A 19,975-nucleotide genomic window follows, 5' to 3' on the forward strand; every position below is an offset into this window, starting at 1 on the left:
GGCACCTGAGAACTGTGTAACTCTAGACCAGATATGTCCTCAGAGGGCAGGATGGAAGCAAAGAATAACAAAATACATTCACTTTTTTTCCTATATCTTTTCAGCTACAGACAATGGAAGGTTTGAAACAATGGGAACAGGACACTGTGTTCAGGAGCCGCCCAGGGGCACAGCAAAGGGCCCAGGGCTACAAGGGCCCACCTGCCTCCTTCAGGAGGGCCCTGCCTTTCCCAGCAAGGACAGGACAGGGCCTGGCCTCTATCACCCAGTGTTATTCTCTTATTCTGGATGGGGGTGGTGACATCATACCAGGAACTCCGCTAGCCTACAGGGCACACAGTCCCCTCCTTCCAAAACTCCACATAAGCACTGTGAAGCCAGGCCTGGCCACGCCCACTGAAGACCCAAGCAGCTTTTAAACACCGGGCTTTCCCAACGAGAAGAGAAGGAATGTAGGAGCCAGCCATGTACAGCTAAATATGTACAGATCACCCAAAGGAAGCTCTTTACTTCCAAACATTATCACCTGCCAGAGTAGGACTCAGCTTCGAGTTTAATAGAAGCCTGAGTCTCAGTAGTTTACCCTGAAGCAATACCTGGTTGCAGGAAGCACCATAAACTAAGATTACCTGAACACCACCCAAGAACAGACCATCCAAAGGAAATACCTAACGTTCCAACCACTGTAGATAGGATCACCTGCCAGCACACACTCACCAAGACACCCCTAGACAAATGTCAGCCAATCAGGAATCCTGAACCTCAGAAGCCCCTCACCCCCACCTTTACTACTACAAAAACACAACTCTAACTGAGCTAGGGGCTCTCCATTTATTCCAATACGTTGGATATGTGGAGAGACAGAGTTCGCAAACTTGCATAAAATAAAGGCTCTTTCTTTGCTTTTATATACAGGAGTCGGTCTCCTTGTTGGCTTTTGGGGGATCTTGTGGATTTGGGCATAACAGGACACCGCTTCATTTCCAAATGCATCATTTCATAACTAAACTACGGGAAGGGGGGCTGGAGAGATGGCTCAGCGGTTAAGAGCATTGCCTGCTCTTCCAAAGGTCCTGAGTTCAATTCCCAGCAACCACATGGTGGCTCACAACCATCTGTAATGAGGTCTGGTGCCCTCTTCTGGCCTGCAAGCATACACACAGACAGAATATTGTATACATAATAAATAATAAATAAATATTTAAAAATAAATAAATAAACTACGGGAAGGGAAAGTAAAAGCCAATTCTCATCTGGATACCAGGGGACCAGAGCCGGTACTGGCTGGCAGGCAGGCTGCAGATGTTTTTTTGGGAAGCACTACTTCTGCCCAGGCTCCATGCTCAAAGCGCTTATTGTTTCTTCTTAGTGACAAGCCTGGGCCACAGCCACTGCTCCTTGTCCCCTGGGCTCCAAAGCACACAGAAGGACAATTCAGACCACAGCCAAGTTCAGGATTGGAGAGGAAGTCCTCAGAGGAGAGAGCATTCACCCTGCTGTGTAAGCAAGAAAGGGTCCTCCAAACCCCATTAGCTCTGGGCTACAGTCAAGAGCCAAGGCTCTCCTGATGTCTTTGCTGGGATGGTCATGAAGACCCCAGCATATAAAAAATGGCCACACCCAGTACTGCTCTGGCAGGGGACTCTTCATACCTCATCAGACACATCTAAGCTCTCAGTGTCAGCTCTTATCCTTCATTGTGTGCATATATGTGAAGCCAGGTGTCAACATCTGGGGTCCATTGCTCTCTACTTTTTGCTTTGAGACAGGGTCTCAACCAAGCCTGTTTGAATGGACTGACTGGCAAGAGAGCCCCAGGGATCTTCCTGATCCCACTTCCTAGTTCTTAGGCCTCCAGTGCACACTGCAGGACCACACTCGGATGCGGGGGACTGAACTCAGGTTCTTCCTGTATGCATGGCCATCTCTCCCATCGAGTCTCAACACGCAGAGGAAAAAGGAAGGAAGATTTCCTCATTGCTGGCAAAGCGGGGTTCCCTGCTCTTCGCAAGGCAGTGACAAGCTTTTGCTATTACTAAGGGGAATGTGGTTGTTCCTGTTAGCCATGGGTCTCCTCTTTCTGGTCAGCAAGAACTGGGGCCCAGAGGCTGACAATAGGACCAGGAAACACTTGACAGAGAGCTAGCTAACCCGGGCCTAGAATACTGATAAACAAGGTAATTTTTTAAATTATATTTTGTGTGTGTGTGTGTGTGTGTGTGTATAAGAGAGAACAATTCACAGGAACGAGACCTCTGCTTCCAGCGTGTGTGTTACTCCAGTTGTCAGGCTGTGCAACAGGCAGCCTTACTTGCTGAGCCCTGTGTCTCCCATTACAGAAGTCTGGTAACCAATGTTCATAGAATTCTATTGGCCACAATGACCAGCACAACCCGCGCACCTGCTTCAGCCTGCTTAAGGCACAGGGCCTCAAAGAAATGGCATCCCTTGCTTGGGAAGAACCCAGGGATGAGGCCCTGTTGTGGAATATTATTTTAACTAGGCAAAGATGTGTTACATTTGTTTATACCACAGGATATTATTTCAACTGTGTAAACGTGTGTTACATTTGTTTATGCTGTGTTTCTTTAATGACAGAAGAATGTGTGTTTAATTATGTAAAGATGTGTTGCTTTTGTTTTGCCTTGCCTGCCTAAGGCACCTAATTGGTCAAAAAAAAAAAAGGTGACCTGCCAATTGCTAGGCAGAGAAAGGATAGGCAGGCAGAGAGAATAAATAGGAGGATAAATCTAGAATTGAGAGAGGAACGAGAAGAGAAGGAAGGAGAAAGAAGGGCACATCCACAGGGCAAGCCAGCCAGGCAGCCACCAGACAGACAGACATGAGAAGCAATGAAAATAAGATATTCAGAAGGAAAGAAAAGGTAAAAGAAAACCCAGAGGCAAAAGGAAGATAAAGAGAAACAGGTTAATTTAAGTTAAAAGAGCTAGCTAGAAATGAGCATACGCTAGACTGAACATTCAAAACTAGTAAGTCTATGGGTGTCACGATTTAGGAGCTGGTTGGTGGCCCAGAAGAGAAAGCCTGGTACAGAGCCCTCAGCTATTCAGTCTAAAATGCCCACCAATGTTTGCATCCCAAGTTTGCAGGAAACATCTCATAGGAGAGAGAGGCCTGTGCCCTGCAAGCCTAGAGGGCCCAGTGAGGAACATTCCCAAAGCCCATATCCTGTGGCAAGACCTGGCATTGCCACCATGAAGGGCCTGGAGCAGGAGGGTAGGCCTCAGCTCTCCAGAACCAGAGAAGGAGAACAGGAAGGAGGGAGCTAAGACACAGGACCACACAGGATGACGAGAGGCAGCCTCGGGCCCTCGGGACCTGACAGCCAGGAGTGGGCCCACCTGGCTCTGGGAGCCTGAGTCCTGGGGCATCTCATCTCCACTTAAGACATGCTTGTGAGCCAACACACTCTGATCATCTTGTTTTTGTTTTAAGTTATCGGTGAACAATTCAACAGAACAGTGCTCTCCTGCGCCCCTTTTTTCTGAGACAGGATCTTACTCTGTAGCCCAGGCTGGCCTAGAACTCAGCAATCCTCCTGTTTCCTTCAAAGTCCTGAGATTACAGGGTTGAGTCACCAAGACTAGCTTAGAACAACCTTCTACTTCTTTTTTTTAAATTATTTTCATGTTGGGGATGGACTTAGGGCCTCATGTCTGTTGGGCAAGCATGAACTATACCTTCAAGCTCATCCTTTTAAATTTTTGATTAATGTTAGCCTCGAACTCACAATCTTCCCACTTCAGCCTCCCAAGTAACTAGAATTACAGAGACACCCACGACCACGTCTGATTCCTGACATTCAAGTCCCACAAGAGGCTCTGAAATCACTGTCTGTTCCCATGGTGATTTGCGGTACTGGTGAGTGGTCCAGGGTTCTAATCTCTTCCCACTCAGTTGGGGAAAGCAGATGAAAAGACAGCCCCTGAGCAAAGTAGACACCTGGTCCGGTCACTGTCACTGGACTCTACTGGCAGAGCAGGGCAGAAAGGACACAGGTCCAGGTGAGTCCTGCACTGATGTGGACCATGTGTGGCCAGCTGTGCTCAGGGAACTCAGAAAGAGTAATGGATGAGTCAAAGCCACACAGACAAATGCCAAGGTGGTCTGCGTGTTAAAATGCTGACTTTAAAATGTTGGGCCATCTCTGTAGTTTGAGGTTTAAAAGCTTTTGATTTTAAAATAAGAGACTACCCTGAGCTCAGGAGATAATGCAGTCGGTAAGATGCCAACCATGACAGTTCTTGCTTGCCATTCCGCTGCTGGTGTTAAGTTCTGGGGTTCATGGGCCAGCCAGCCTAGCCTAACTATGAATTCCAGGCCAGTTAGTGACCCTGTGTGTTGGGTTTGACTCTCAGCTTTAGATGATGGTCACCCATTGGCAGCTCCTATCCGAGGCTGCTAACAATTCTTCCCTCCCATTTTAATATACATCACACTTGAGAAGTGCATTAAATCCTCTGAGCCAGCTGGGTGGTGGCAGGGCAGCCTTTAATCCCAGCTCTTGGGAGGCTGAGACAGGCAAATCACTATGAGTTCGAGGTCAGCCTGGTCTACAAGAGCTAATTCCAGTACAGGCTCCAACACTACAGAGAAATGCTGTCCAAAAAAAAATTCCTCTGAACCTTCGCATTCTGCTGGTGACCAGCTGGGTTATTCAGGGACACTTTGAGTTCCTGAGGTCCCCTTTGTGTGCAGAACAATGCAAGGACACACACTTGGAGGTATTTCAAACACCCGGATGACTCTGTTCTCTTGCCAGCACAGAAAATAGGGAGGGCTACACACACCATGAGCTCCAGAGGCTATAGTATAGGGCTGTGGAGGAAAACACACACACACACACGCACGCACACACTTGTCTGTAGTAATAAGGGCAGCGGGGCTGCGTTCCCAGCACCCCAGCCGCCTGTTCGGCTTATGCTCCGAAATAACAACACACAAACTGTATTCATTTAAACACTGCTTGGCCCTTTAGCTCTAGCCCTTACAGGCTAATTCTCACATCCCGACAAAGCAATTCAAGGGCTTTCTAAGGCCAATTCCCTTCAGCAATAAGCAGTAATGTCTTGAGACTCCAGGACAAGGCAGATACACACATGCCCTTCCCCCATGGGATTGGTGCTGAGTCTAGAAACGCATGGGGCACTTCTTGGCCCAAGGAGGTGCCATAGTGGAAAAGCATACAAACATGCAGGTCACAGTTGTCAGCAAGGGGACACGGCAGCACTCCCTGTGGTTGACCTGGTCAGCTCTCCTAACACAGTAGTGCTATGACTGCCAGCTTAACAGAGGAGGAAACTGAGGCACAGAGGTTTTCCCACCAGTCAGCTCCAGAAGAGTGGTCACACAAGTCAGCCATGGTATGGGCACAGGCCCTGCACAGAGTGGCACTTCTAGGTTCCAGCCTCCAGCCTCAGGCCAGGTTATATGTCACGCTCACTTCCACCTTGTAGTCCTACCTGTGTGGTTCGAAAACTGCACGGAGTTCACAGCATCAACTTCAAATCCCAAAACCTGCAGGACAAACAGAAGAGGTGTGTAAGTACCCGTTTGTGACCCCAAGAACTCAGAGCAGCGGTCCCAACTATGGCTAGAGTCTTGACTTGAGGAGGGTGACAGAGGAGACCATCTAGGTGGTACAGACCCCTGGGCAGGATGGTCACAGGGTGGGAACAGAAGGACCTGCCCAAGCCAGCCAGATGTTTGTATTTCAGGGCCACACAAGCCTGACCATGGGATTCTTCTGTTCCTTCACTCAGGAACATTGCCCAAAGGGCCAGGGTGGTCACACCCCTCTCCCCTGCTGGCAGGCACTGAAGGGTTCACAGAGCACCCCAGAGGGTCCACTTCATGAATGTGGCCAAAGAAAGCACTGTGAGCAGCTGTCTGTGCAGATAAGGGGCAGGCCCTGTGGGCCTTCTAACTCACCCTGAGGAGGCAAGACCCAGCCCCAGCTGGGCTGCTCAGCTCAGCCAGTCTCTTACCACACCGGCTAGCAAACTCTCCCTCCCCCCATGTCAATGAGAGAAAGAAGGTCCCAGGTCGGAGCTGAGGTCCCCCAGAACAACCACCACGTTCCTTGAGCAGCTTGCCACTCTGAATGTCCTCTCATAGCTCCAGTGGGAGTCATCCAGACAGGACAAATGGGCCTCCTGAGACAAGCTGGGTGGAGACCGAGGCTCCGTGTGGTTAACCGTTCATCCTCAGCACACAAAGCAGCTCACTGAGCCAAATTAAAGCTATCAATGAGTTTAAAAGCTTTTGATTTTAAAGTAAGAGACCACCCTGACCTCTGGAGATTATGTAGTCGGTAAAATGCCAACCATGGCAGTTCTTGCTTGCCATTCCGCTGCTGGTGATGAGTCCTGGGGTTCATGGGTCAGCCAGCCTAGCCTAACTGATGAATTTTAGGCCATCTAGTTACCCTAGTGGGGGCTGGGCAAACTGGACAGCACCATCCTGTGGAGAAGCCTCCGGCTGTCCCCTGGGGTAATTAAAGCATCCCCAACACAGCCTGTTATACTTTCTCACTCCCACTGCAGGGGACAACACCTCCAGACAAGGACAAGTGGCACCTGGGAAAGTGAAAGCCAAAACAGGAACATGGAGCTTTGCCTTTCCTGCTTCCTGCTGCCCATGGCTGCCACAGGCTCCTCTTCAGCCCCCGCCCCCAGCAGTGACGTGTGCTATGTTGCGTTGGCTGTGTGGGCAGGTGGTGCACATCCCAGGGGCCCCATGCCCGCCTCCACTGCTGCATCATCAAACCTCCAGCAGAGAGGCTCACACAGCCTGAAGATGCTGTGTTTAGAGCAATGGCTCAGCTAATCTCCAAGGGAGGCAGAGCGAATCAGCACAGCAGCAGTGGGGTGAGCTCTGGAATGTTCCAGTGTGGTTCTTCCACAGGCATCTAGGGGCAGATAGGAGGGGGAGGGCAGGCTGATCCTCACAGGTGCTTCCAGCCTGGAGTACCAGTTCCAGGCTGATGCTTAAGCCTCTTTCACAGATGGGAATCGGCAAGCAGGCTGGGCAAGCATCTTGTGACTGTGTCAACATGAGTCACCTAACAGTCAAAGGGCCACATCCCTCTCACCACTGGCCACTGACCAGCCTTCCAGTCCAGCCAAACCACACCCTCTGGTCTCCATGGTGAATGCTATAGAGACAGCCTGTGTCCCACAATGCATCTATCTACCTATGTCCGCAAGGCATCTCTCTACCCACCCTGCTTACTCCAGGTCCTGGGGCCACCCTCAGCCTGGCTCACAGCACTCATGTCAGGATTAGTGCCAAGCAGGCATAGCAAGTGATCATGTCTTGCTGGGGTCTGCAGTGTTGGGCTGCACAGTGAAGTCCTAAGGGGAGGGGTCTGTGCTGAGCTCACTGTAGATTCTGTAGGCCAACCTTGTCGGCACCTGTTGCTGCCAGGTCACCCTGAGACTCAGAAACCCAGATATAGGTTCACCTAGGTTCCAATGGGCACTGAGATGAAAGCTGGTCAAGAACTGTCCCACGACCCCCTTTGTTTATCAGCTGGCCAGTTGCTCACATCTGCCTCAGACAGCTGGAAGTGGCTGAGCCTCCTGGGAGTGCCAAAATAGCATTCCTGACCCCAAATGAGCTGCACAATGTGGCCTTAGTTCACCCCTACAGGCCACTCACCAGAGCTGCCCTACTCTGTGCTGTGGTCTCTCTACTCAGGGCCTCCTGCACACTGCCCCAGAGGGGGTGGGGTGACAGGCTGCCACCCATGGGACCTCACACCCGTTCACAGCAACTGGCCCCTGAATGGGCCTTTTCTTTTCTTTTTTTAAAAATATTTTTATGCTTTATTTAACTTTTATTTTATGTGCATTGATGTGAAGGTGTCAGATCCCCTGCAACTGGATCTTCAGACAGCTGTGAGCTGCCATGTGGCTGCTGGGTATTGAACCAGGGTCCTCTGGAAGAATAATCAGTGCTCTCAACCACTGAGCCATCTCTCCAGCCCTGGATGCGCCTTTTCTTGTCTAGTGTCTTCAGCTTAGCTACTCAAGGGGCTGCTTTTCCAGGAGACAACCAAGGGTAAGGACACAGAGCAGGAGGGCATAAAGGGGTCTTGGAGGCTCCTGGAGAGCTGATAGACTTCTATCTAAACTAGTGACCCCGCAAGGAGCCCAGGGTCCTGATGGGATCAGGATAGGTTCTTTGGGAAGTGTCATGTCCTCAGCCACCAGACGTCATTGTTGGGCCCATCTTCAATACCTCCATTTCCTATCTCATGGGAAAATTCACTCAGTCCTCTGCATACACACTGGGCTCAGGAAGCCCACAGAAAATACATGTGTGCGTGCCTGCGCACACATACACACACATACAGTGTACACATACACGTGCCCTTGAGATATTGACTCTTGCCCCTTGCAGGAGGAAGTGGGCTGAAGTGTAGCTGGCTGTACAGCATTACTTAGCACGTGTGAGAAAGGCCCTGGCCTCTGTCCCCAGCAGCATTAAACAAGAGTATTGGGAAACCAAGCATGGTGGCATACATCTCTCATCCCCACGCTGGAGGCAGAGATCATCGAGTTTGAGGGGCGGGCTGGAGACCGTTTCAAGGGCAGGCCACAACCCTCTGAGAAAGGGATCAGCAGAACTGACCTGGATCTGTTCCTCTGTGCTGCAGGCTGCACAAGGGCGCCCAACCTCTCTGCAGACCAGGGTCAGCCCTAAGCTCTCTCATCTGGGATTCTCTCCCCAGTATGATTCATTCATTTCTCACGTGTCCGGCGGCCTTATCATACCGCGCCGATCACTGCCGGGGTGGCACTCCTAGAAGCTGCTGTCCAAGGAGCTACCACTGAACACTGAACACCAGGGTTATAAGACCCTTAGAGATCAGGAGGACCCCTCCAGCTACAAGGCATGCACTCAAGCCGGAACCCAGTCGGCTGCGAGTGCGGCTGTCTGATCTAAGGCTGCCCTGGGGTTGAGCCACGTATCCCTTCTCAGTATCCCAGCCAGCCCCATCTTCTCAAGTCCACCTTCTCAGAACCACTCATGGGGACAGACTGGATGCAGCTGCTGCACCGGCTCTCCTCTTCAGCCCCCACGCAGCACTTACTCTCAGTCCTGGGGAAAGCGAACCTCTCTCCCGTGTCCCATCTCTAGCCCTAGCACTTTGGAGCTCCTGTGATCACACATTCCAGGTTCACAGACTGGTGGCAGAGACCAGCATGTCGAGTTTGCAGTATCTCAGTGAGAGTCCTGGGGTACCAGGTCTGCTCTGAGGAGAAGGGAAGGACCCCTATTGCTTATGAAACAGATCAGAAAGAGGAAGTGTGGATTGAGGTTCATTTGGTGGAGTGCATACCAAGGCCCTAGCTTTAATCCCAGCACCAGAAAAAAAGTGAACAGAAAGAGGAACACATTGTAAGAAACGCTTGATTGGATTAATTAAGTGGAGACATTGTAGGAATAATGAACTGCCTGCTGATAACAGCTTTTCCTTGGTGTGCATGAAACATTCATGAAACACGCTGAATCTTTCCTGGGGTGAGGGTGCACACCTATATTCCCAGCATTTGGAAAGATTAGGAGTTTAAGGTCATCCTAAATTACACCGCAAGCCAGGGTACAATCTGGGCTACAAGAGACATAAGACCTGGAGAGGAGGGAGGGAACAAAATCTTTGCCAAAACCCAGTAAAATCATTTCATGAACATGTGTCTGTGGCCACCAAAGACCAGAACCATTTTGAAGATAAGGAAAAAGAGGCCAGAGGTTGCAAATCATTGACAAGGATTACTGGGCCCACAGTGCCCATGGCACCAACCACTGCTCCATTGCTCTTTTTTCACGCTGCCTTTGAGGTTGTTGGCTTTTGGGGGGCCTAAGGAATCCTCACAGCAGCTGACCTCTTCCCCTCCTACCTCAGTGTGCCACAGTGCCCTTTCTTCTTCCAGGGCAAACTTCAGAAGCAGTCTCCTCCTCCAACCCTCTTTACCACTGTAGGGCAAGCAAATCCAAAGCCTATGGAGAAAAAAGCAGTGAGGACGGAGAGCATGATCCAAGCAGCAGCGGACTCCAGGACACACCCACAGAGGACTCGGGTTCCCAGCTCTCTCCTCTCTAATGTTGCCCCATTCCTGTAGGAAGTAGCCAGACTTGAGCCGACACCCCTATATCCAAGGAGTCTGGGATGTTTGTTTGGAAGTAAGACCCCAGCCCCCTAACACCCCTATATCCAAGGAGTCTGGGATATTTAGTTGGAAGTGAGACCCCAGCCCCCTGACACCCTTATATCCAAGGAGTTTGGGATTTTTGGTTGGAACTGTCACCCCAGACCCATCCTGACGTCCATTTCAAGCCCCTTCCCTAGGAGTTGCCTTGGTCCGGACTCCACCTCTGGGAAATCCAGACAAGCGGTGACCCCTCCCCAGGGAGTGTCAGGACCACTTTCACAGGATATTTAGGCTGCTCCCTGGAGAATGAACACGTGGTCTCCAGGTTTTGCATGGTCTCCCCTTCTCTCTCTCTTCCCCTCACCATGCTTTCCTGGTGCCACCCTGGAGTACTGCAATAAACATGGGCATCTTTTATTTGGTCTAATTTTGTCTGATTGGAATTATTTGCATCAGCAAAGAGGCTTTTCTTAAGAAATATTCCTAACACACACCACAGTACTAGGGAGGCTGAGGCAAGAGACAGAGTCCAAGGCTAGCCTGAGGTACACAATGAGCACAAAGTTATCTTGAGCTATGCTGGTTGCCTCTCTCTCAAATTAAAGTGGGTATGGGGGTGGGAGGTCCAGGATATGAGCCAGGCATGGTAGTGCATATCTTTAATCCCAGAAGTCAGGAGGCAGAGACAGATGAGGTGGGAGTCCCCTCTGTGTGCTGTGATTACTATTAATGAATAAAGAAACTGCCTTGGCCTGTTGATAGGGCAGAACTTGGGTAGGCAGGGAAGACTAACTGAATGCTGGAAGAAAGAAGGCAGAGTCAGCCGGGCGATGGTGGCGCACGCCTTTAATCCCAGCACTCGGGAGGCAGAGGCAGGTGGATCTCTGTGAGTTCGAGACCAGCCTGGTCTACAGAGCTAGTTCCAGGACAGGCTCCAAAGCCACAGAGAAACCCTGTTTCGAAAAACAAAAACAAAAACAAAACAAAAAAAAAAGGCAGAGTCAGGAGACGCCATGGATCTATTGCCAGAGATAGACGTGCTAGAACTTTGCTGGTAGGCCACGACCTCATGGTGATACACAGATTAATATAAATGGGTTAAATTAAGATGTAAGAGTTAGCCAATAAAAAGTTAGAGCTAATGGGACAAGCAGTGATTAAATTAATACAGTTTCTGTGTGGTTATTTCGGTTCTGGGTGGCCGGGACAAACAAGCGGCTCTCCTCCTACAGATAGGCAGATCTCTCTGAGTTTGAGGCGAGCCTGGTCTACACATAGAGACTTTAAAAAAATTAAAAACAAAACAAAAGCTGGGCGGTGGTGGTGCACGCCTTTAATCCCAGCACTCGGGAGGCAGAGGCAGGCGGATTTCCGTGAGTTCGAGACCAGCCTGGTCTACAAGAGCTAGTTCCAGGACAGGCTCCAAAACCACAGAGAAACCCTGTCTCAAAAAACAAAACAAAACAACAACAACAAAAAAAAACCCAAAAAACAGAAGGAGCTGCAGGAAAGACAATATGTATATGGGAGAGAATGGCCTCTAAGTCAAGATGAGAGGTTGAAGCAGATTCTTAGGAAGAAACCAACCTGACCAACATGTTATTTTAGACCCCTGTTTTCCAGAGGTGTATATGAAAACATGGCTATTTATTAAGCCACCCAGTGTGTGGTGCCTTGTTGTTCTCTGGCTACTCATGTACCAACTGCCGGAGTGTGAGCACGGATGCCACACTGCTGGTGACCTGTGTGTGTGTGAATTCTCCCCTCACTCTAACATTCCATCTGGAAAGTGTCAAGCTTGGGCACGATGACCAGAACATTGACATTGACCCCATAGGCCCAGCCGACACATTCAGACCTTTTTCTGGTTTTCAATGGTCCGTCTCCTGAGTAGACTGTGGATACTGAAGCCCACTGGGCACAGTGTGATGGTGGGCAGCTGCGGGCAGAAAGATGGCACCAGTCAGGAGCCAAGTCAGTTGGCACCTGAGTCATGAACTTTCTGCTCCCAGAACAGTCAGAAACAAACTTCTATTAAGTTACCCAGTCATGTGCCTTTGCTCTGAAAAGATAAGAGCCACTCAGAACAGCTTCTCAGCCTAGCCTGGTGGTCCCAACCCATAATCCCAGCCCTCAGGAGCTGAAGCAGGAGGGCTGTGAAGTCAAGACCAGCCCAGGTAATAAACAGACAAACAAAAATAACACCTTTTGCTTTGTGGGTCTATGCCACCATTTTCTTCCTCCCTACCTCCCTCCCTCTCTTCTTCCCTGTTTTTGTTGTTGCTGTTTGTTTGGGTTGGGTTTTTTGCCACCACACCCAGGCCTGTCACTCTTCCAACTTTTAGCAGCAGCCTTTTTTTGCAAGACCACCTCCCTCCTTTCCCACGGGGTAGACTTTGTTTTGTTTGGCTGAGAAGTAGCTGTTTTGAACTCTATCTTCTTGCCTCCACTTCCTGAGTGCTGGAATTCCAATAATGCACCTAGCTTCCTGGGCTGTTCTCAACCTTTCAAGGTCTTTGAACCAGCCCTTCCTACATCCTCCATTCAGCTTTCAGTCAGAGTTTGGTGTTTCAAGTCTCAAACACACCTGACTAGAAGCTCACCTTGCATCTTCTGGTGAATGGAGGGCCCTAGTGACAACTGTTCAGGCCATTCTGGGCCACAGTTGACCTGAGATAGCTCCCAGCAGTCTGCAGACCTCTGCCCTCAGAGCTCCGAGAAGCAGGCTTCCACTGCTAGCTCCTCACCCAGAGATACAACCATGAGCTGAGCCTCCGTTCCAGGCCACTCGGCCGGATGTGACACTTCTCTTCCTTGTCACTTTCCTTGGGAAATGTTTCGCAGGGCGTGATGGTGTTCCTTGTAATCCTAGCACCAGAGAAGCAGACAGGTGGGTTGCTATGAGTTCCAAGGCAGCCAAAACATGAACCTGTGAGTGGTGGCACATGTCTTGACCACATTTGTAAAACAGAGGCAGAAGGACCACTGTGATTTCTAGACCAAGCAGGGCAATAGCAAAATGTTGTGTCAAAGAGAGAGAGAGAGAGAGAGAGAGAGAGAGAGAGAGGAAGGAAGGAAAAAAGAAAGAAAGAAAGAAAGAAAGGAAGGAAGAAAGAAAGGAAGAGAGAGAAAAGCAGTGCTGGGTGGATGGTATATGTGAGCCCTAGATTCAATTCCTATCATCGCCAAAAACAAACTTTTAGCCAGGCATAATGGGGCAAGCTTGGACTTGCAGTACTTTTGAGACAGAGGCAGGAGGATCACCTCAAGCTTGTTTTGCCCCTGAAGATCCAGGAAAGCCAGGGCTATACAGAGAAACTCTGTCTTAAAAAAAAAAAAATGTAATGAGGGCATATCCCTCCCCCCAAACTCCAAGAGCTTGCATATCAGGCTTAATCAAAATAAACACCACGTGGGAGCTGAGTTAGTAACTCCAAGGCTGCAGGAATGGCTGGCCTCCAGGTTCATCCATCCCAGCCCGGCAGGGCAGGCAGGGCAGTGTACCTACCTGCGCAGGCAGAAAGCTGCTGCAAAGGTGTGCAAAGGAAGTCTAATTCTCCTGCTGGGGGGCCAACACTTCACCTGAGCTGGAGTGATCTGAGGGCGGCCTGATACCGTGTCTGTGCCAAAGTGAGTTGGCTCCTCCTGGGGAGGAGACTCAGAGCCATCGCTGGTGCTGTGCCCTGCACTGTGGTGTGTGCGCGGCCCTGACGCTTCCTCCCTTCTCCCTCCACCTCCTCTGTTCATCACTTCCTTCCTTTCTCTGATGCTTGAGCTGGACCCCCTAAAACTTCTCTCTCATGAGGTCTGGTTCTGCAGGCTGCTGGACGTGGGACCCCGGCAGGATGAAGGCAGGAATGTGTCCTGGGCAGGGCATCCTCATGGACAGGGGACAGAAAGAGACATGAGAAAAACTCTGAATGGTACTTACATGGCTGTTCTCTGGATGGATTCCAGGGGTGGAATGGGGGTTTCTCCATCAAGGAGTCCTTGTACTTCAGAGCTAAAACTGGGAATGTCATGGAGGTCAGAGGACAATTTGTATAAAAGTAGCCAATGCTGATTCTTCTGCCTGAGCTTCATGTGTGCTGGGAGTTTAGGCGTGTGCTAGCATTATCATCAAATACATGTTATTATTACGATGATTTTGAGACAGGGACTCACTATCCCTGGCTGGTTTGACACTTAGTAGGTAGATTAGGCTGCTCTGGAACTCACAGAGATGTGCCTGCCTTTGCCTCCTAAGTACTGGGATTAAAGGTGTGTTTGCATGTGTTGTGAAATTCCCCCAAAGACCACCAAAGAGTCCGAGTCTGTATGCAAAAGCAAAGAGCCTTTATTCTAGCTCCAGCTTGGACCCTCCATGTGTTCTGATGGAGTGGTTTGATCAGAGAACCCCAAGCCCAGTTGGAGTAGGGTTTTTATCATGGCAGGGGTTGGGGTGACATCTTTTGGACACTTGATTAGCTGACATTTGTCTAGGGGTGTCTTGGTGAAAGGGTATAGGTTCATGATGGGCTTAGAGATATCTGGTGACCTTATCAATAACAGTTGGAACTTGAGGTACTTGCCCTCTGGATGCTGACTGGTCCATTTCTGGGTAAAAATCAATTATGATTTTTCCTGGAACAGGGTGGTAATCTACAGTAAACTGAAACTTTGGCCTACTCCAGGGGCCAATCTCCGTAAAGCCTGTGACGGCAATAATCTGGCTAAGCTGTCTTTGACCTCTTCCTGTACCTGGCAAATACATAATTTTGTTTTATTTTGTTTTGTTTGTTTTTTCCAGACAGGGTTTCTCTGTGTAACAGCCCTAGCTGCCCATCTGTTCTCAAACTTGCTTTGTAGACCAGACTGGCCTTGAATTCACAGAGATCCACTTGCCTCTGCCTTCCAAGTGCTGGGATTAAAAGTGTGTGCCACCACTGCCTGGCCATAATTTTTTAAATAATGAGCTTTTAATCACATGTAAGTCACCAGCTCTCAGTCAAACGCAGTTCCTCCTCAGATTCTGGCTCTGAAGCCACGTTGATCTTGGATCCTCAGCCTTCAAGTACAGTGGGAATGAATGCCTGTTATAAACCACCTAATTAAGTTGGGTTTTTTTGTTTGCTTTGTTTTGTTTTAGTGATGTCTAATGGGGTCTAAAAATATGCCATGACCAAAAAGAAAGTTGGGGAGAAGAGGGTTTATTTGGCTTACAGTTCCACAGTGCCGTTCATCACTGAAGGAAGTCTGGACAGGAACTCATAAAGGGTGTGATCCTGGAGGCAGGAGCTGATGCAGAGGCCAAGGAGGGATACTACTTACTGGCTTGCCTCACATGGCTTGCTCAGGACCACTAGCCCAGGAATGGCACAACCCACCATGAGCTGGGCCCTCCCCCATTGATCACTAATTGAGAAAATGCCTTACAGCTGGATCTCATGGAGGCATTTCCTCAACTGAGGCTTGTGTCAAGTTGACACCCAAAACCAGTCAGGTTATTCAAGAAAGGGTTTCTCTATACAACAGTCCTGGCTGTCCTGAAATTTGCTCTGTAGACCAGGCTGACCTCAAACTCACAGAGATCCTCCTGCCTCTGCTTCCGAGTGCTGGGATTAAAGTCATGCACCAGCGCCTGCTCAGAGTGTTTTGTTAAAGACCACCTCCAAGCGCTGTCACAGTAGGGACGGTGTTAGTATTCAGGCATCTGTACTGGCCTGACCTTGAGGTCCTGACAGGCTGTGTCCTCAGCTGTAGCCACTAAGAGCACCTCCTGTGCCTCCCCTTTTAAAAGGGCCCTGCCCTCCACCTCTCTCTCTCTCTCTCTCTCTATATATATATATATATATATCTCTATGTCTCTCTGTCTCTCTCTGTTCCTTTCTCTCTAGCTGCTACTCTGTCTATCTCTCTGTCTCTCTCCCCTTTCTTCTCTTCTTCTGCTCCTGTCCCCAGAGGCTGGTCTCCCCCCTCCCTTTCCCTCTTTTTAGATTCCCTCCCCCCCAAAAAAAACAAACAAAACAAAACAAAAAACCCTCCACGTGAACTCTGTCACATTGCATCTTTCTCTCACATGCTGCTTGTATATTTATTTATTTATTAAGTTTATGTATTTATTTATTATGTATACAATGTTGTGTCTGTATGTATGCCTGTCCACCAGAAGAGGGCACCAGAGCTCATAGATGGTTGTGAGCCACCATGTGGTTGCTGGGAATTGAACTCAGGACCTTGGGAAGAGCAGCCAGTGTTCTTAACCTCTGAGCCATCTCTCCAGCCCCCCGATTTTATTTTTTAAATTACAACAGAGAGGTTCAAAATGTGCATATTGGGGTGACACAGACACAAAAAGCAGTCACCTATGTGGCAGGCCTGGAGACAATTTTGGGGATGAGAACCAGGAGGGAAGTGGGAGACAGTCGACTGACTGGTGGGTGTCTGGGAAGCTGGGGGAAAGATAGTATTTGAACAGGGTATAGGAGGTGGCGAGGCTGGGGGTGGGTGTCAAGAGCACCACTGAGGCAAAGAATTTGGACTTGGCCCAGCTTGTTTTGAGAAAGCCATCACACAAAACACACCTGAATCCTGCCCCATTTCAAGGCAACTTGTTTCTCAGCAACGCTCAGCACTTAATAATTTGAGATAAAATCATCTTGTGCAACTGCCTTAGAGGGTAAATTGCATGCTGGGAAGACAGATGAGTGACAGATCACTTTTCCCCAAAGTTATCGTGGTCACTTCGCTGCAGTACAGTCAATACTGCCCCCCCCCCCTTCTCTGGAAGGCACAGCTTCAGTAGGACTGCCTTCTGGTCACTTCCGGTTGGATACCTCTTCAACTTCTGTTCCTAAGACTGTAGGCTGAGAAATAACAAAGGATTTAAAGATGGATGGCCTGAAGCATTAGTCAGCTGGCGATGAGTAACTCCAGGAAGAACGGAAGCAATTTTTAGCCGGGGTTCAGAAAGGCAGCGAGTCCTAGGAACAAAAGGCACATTCTGAGCCTGGGAGGAACGCCAGCGCCATGTCCATCAAAAGGCAGGTGGCCCAGCACCTGCTTCAGCCTCACTCCTGCAGAAGTCAGGGACCCAGAAGTCAAGGGAAACATCACTGTGGAGAGGTGGGTGCAGCTGACTTCAGGGGCAGAACCCCACCCCTGCCACTAGACACAGAGTGAGGCCAACTTTATTTTTTTATTTTTATTTATATTTATTTATTTGTTTGTTTTTTGAGACATGGTTTCTCTGTGTAGCCCTAGCTGTCCTGGGACTAACTTGCTTCCTCTGTGTCTGGATGATGATTGCATCTCTGCCTTTTCTCTTCCCAGAATTCTCCTAGTCTGGTTGCCCCACCTATACTTGTTGCCTGGCTACTGGCCAATCAGCATTTTTGTTTGTTTGTTTTTGTTTTTCGAGACAGGGTTTCTCTGTAGCTTTGGTGCCTGTCCCGGAACTAGCTCTTGTAGACCAGACTGGCCTCGAACTCCCAGATATCCGCCTGCCTCTGCCTCCCAAGTGCTGGGATTAAAGGCGTGCGCCGCCACCACCACCCGGCCAATAAGCATTTTATTAAAACAATAGACATGATGAATCTTTGCAGTATATAAGAGCATTACCCCACAGAATCCCTCAAGTCCCCTTGAGAGCTATCCACCACATGCAGGAGGGGGCTCACCTGCCTAAGAGGGCAAAGGCTGTCTACTCCCAGTTGCTCATTCTTCTCTCCTCTCTTTGGCCTTTTACCCACCTTTTTCTCCCCACCCTCCTTCTGAGACTGGGTCTTCCTCTGTAGACCAGGCCAGTCTGGCATTCATGGGAAGCCTTCTGCCTCAGATCCTGAGTCTGAGATGTTAGATCTAGGTCATCAGACCCAGCTCTCCAGCTCCTTTCGGAAGATCAGGTGACCCATAACATTGTCAGGACCAGAAATATAAAGCAATTGAGTAGAGGACACACTGATGGTGACCTTTCTTCTGTCCTCACTCTCCCTTGTCACCTCTTCTGTCAACAGAAGCCAGTCCCACCCCCCTGCTTTCCTGGAGACTCAAGTCCAGCGTTCCTCCAGCTGGGGCCCACCCATTGCCTCCTCTCCCTTGACCCTATCCTTTTCCCCAGAAGCCATCACAAAGTTTAACCTGGACTTCTCTGAAGTATCACACTCCTGGATGTTCCCACAGGTCTTCACACCCGTCCTGAGTGGAGGGCACCCAGTCGGCCACACTCAGGCTTTATGCCTGTTGCCTTAGGGTCCCTCTGTTCCTACTGTGACTTGCCCTGGGGTAAACATCCTTTCATCTCTGGGTGTGGAACAGCCTCTGTGTTTATCACAGACCGAGCCACTGGTGGACTGGTTCCCTGTGACACAGGTCAAGGATATAAAATATATGTGGCTGAGACAATGGGAAAACGACTGCACATGGCCTCAACTTTTTATACTGGTCACGTGTCGAAATTATATATATATTTCAAAATAAATTCAATTAACATAGTTTGCCAGTTTCTTCTTCTTACCCTCCCCCCATTACCCTTCAAGATAATCTAACAGTGTTGCTCAGGTTGGTTCAGGGATCCTCCTGCCTCAGTCTCATGTGGCACAGAGATACAGGTCTGTGTCACTATACCCAGTTGTTTGCCACACGTCACCATGCCTGCTGGCCAAAAGCTTCGTGGAATCTGAGTGCTCTCCTGCCTCAGAGGTGGCCTGCCCCATCCCAAGGAGTCTCTAGGGGGACAGGAGATCATGGTATAGGCTCTGGCAATGTTTGCAGCCTCAGAGAAGACAAGTCTGGTTACTTTTCTTCCTCTAGCTTTGAGTTTGTTTGTTTTTGTTTTTTTTTCATTTTGTTTATGGAAACAAGTTCTTCTGAGGTAGCCTGGGCTAACCTGAACTTGAGATCCTTCAGCCTTAGCCTTCCTAGTGCTGGGACCACAGATTCAGCTTCATTGTGCTTTGAAACAAAACTTTGGCTTGGCTCAGGTTTCATTTATGGAAACACAGTATTTAGTTGGGGAGTTGGTAAAATAACAACATCCCCTCTAAGGCTCTCGACAGCAGCTGTGTAAACCAGTCTCATGGCTGCAGTCTCTGGCTGTCCTGACCTTGGAGGATCTCGCTATAGCCTAGCCGCAGCTTCAGACAGAGAGAAGTCAGTTGCCAGTTTGTGCTTGATAGGCTGCAAGAGCTCTGTGGCAATGATGCCTTGCTGGGATGTGCTGTGTCCCCATGGTGTCTGGCTCAGTGTCCTGACTGGGTGAGGGTAGGCTCCTTTGTGTGTTCCCAGAGAATATGCTGGCCTGTGTCACCGAGAGCCGCTGTGAACTGCCAAGGCTGCCTCTCCAGCTCTCTGGAGTCACAGCCTGATGCTGGCAGTGTGTGTGTGTTTGTGTGTGTGTGTGTGTGTGTGTGTGTGAGTGTCTGTCCATGTGTCTGTGTATTAGGAGCTTCCCTCACCTAGAGCTGAAAGTAAAGGCCTTTTCTAGACTAGCTTCCTGAGAAAACTGGGAGGCTAAGGCTGCAGGCACCATGGTAACCAGCCCATAGGCAAGGCACTTGCCACAGATAGAAGGGTCATGATCCCTGTCATATCCTCCCCAGGGCTGCCAGAGGCCACCCAGTGTGCTATAAAGTCAGTCAGACTCAGCAAAAGATTAAATCTGGGAAGCTTGGTCATTGCTATCATTTCCAAACTGTGGAGGCTGAGCAGGGGTCTAAGTTTGAAGCTTCCTGGATTATATGGGGAGATTCGGCCACAGACCAACTCAACCCACCAAGGAATGTCCTCAGACAAACAGGGGGCGGGGCAGGCACTAC

Source organism: Microtus oregoni, unplaced genomic scaffold (genome assembly GCF_018167655.1).
Source record: "Microtus oregoni isolate MIOR12 unplaced genomic scaffold, Mior012 000046F_ref0000063, whole genome shotgun sequence".
NCBI lineage: Eukaryota > Metazoa > Chordata > Mammalia > Rodentia > Cricetidae > Microtus > Microtus oregoni.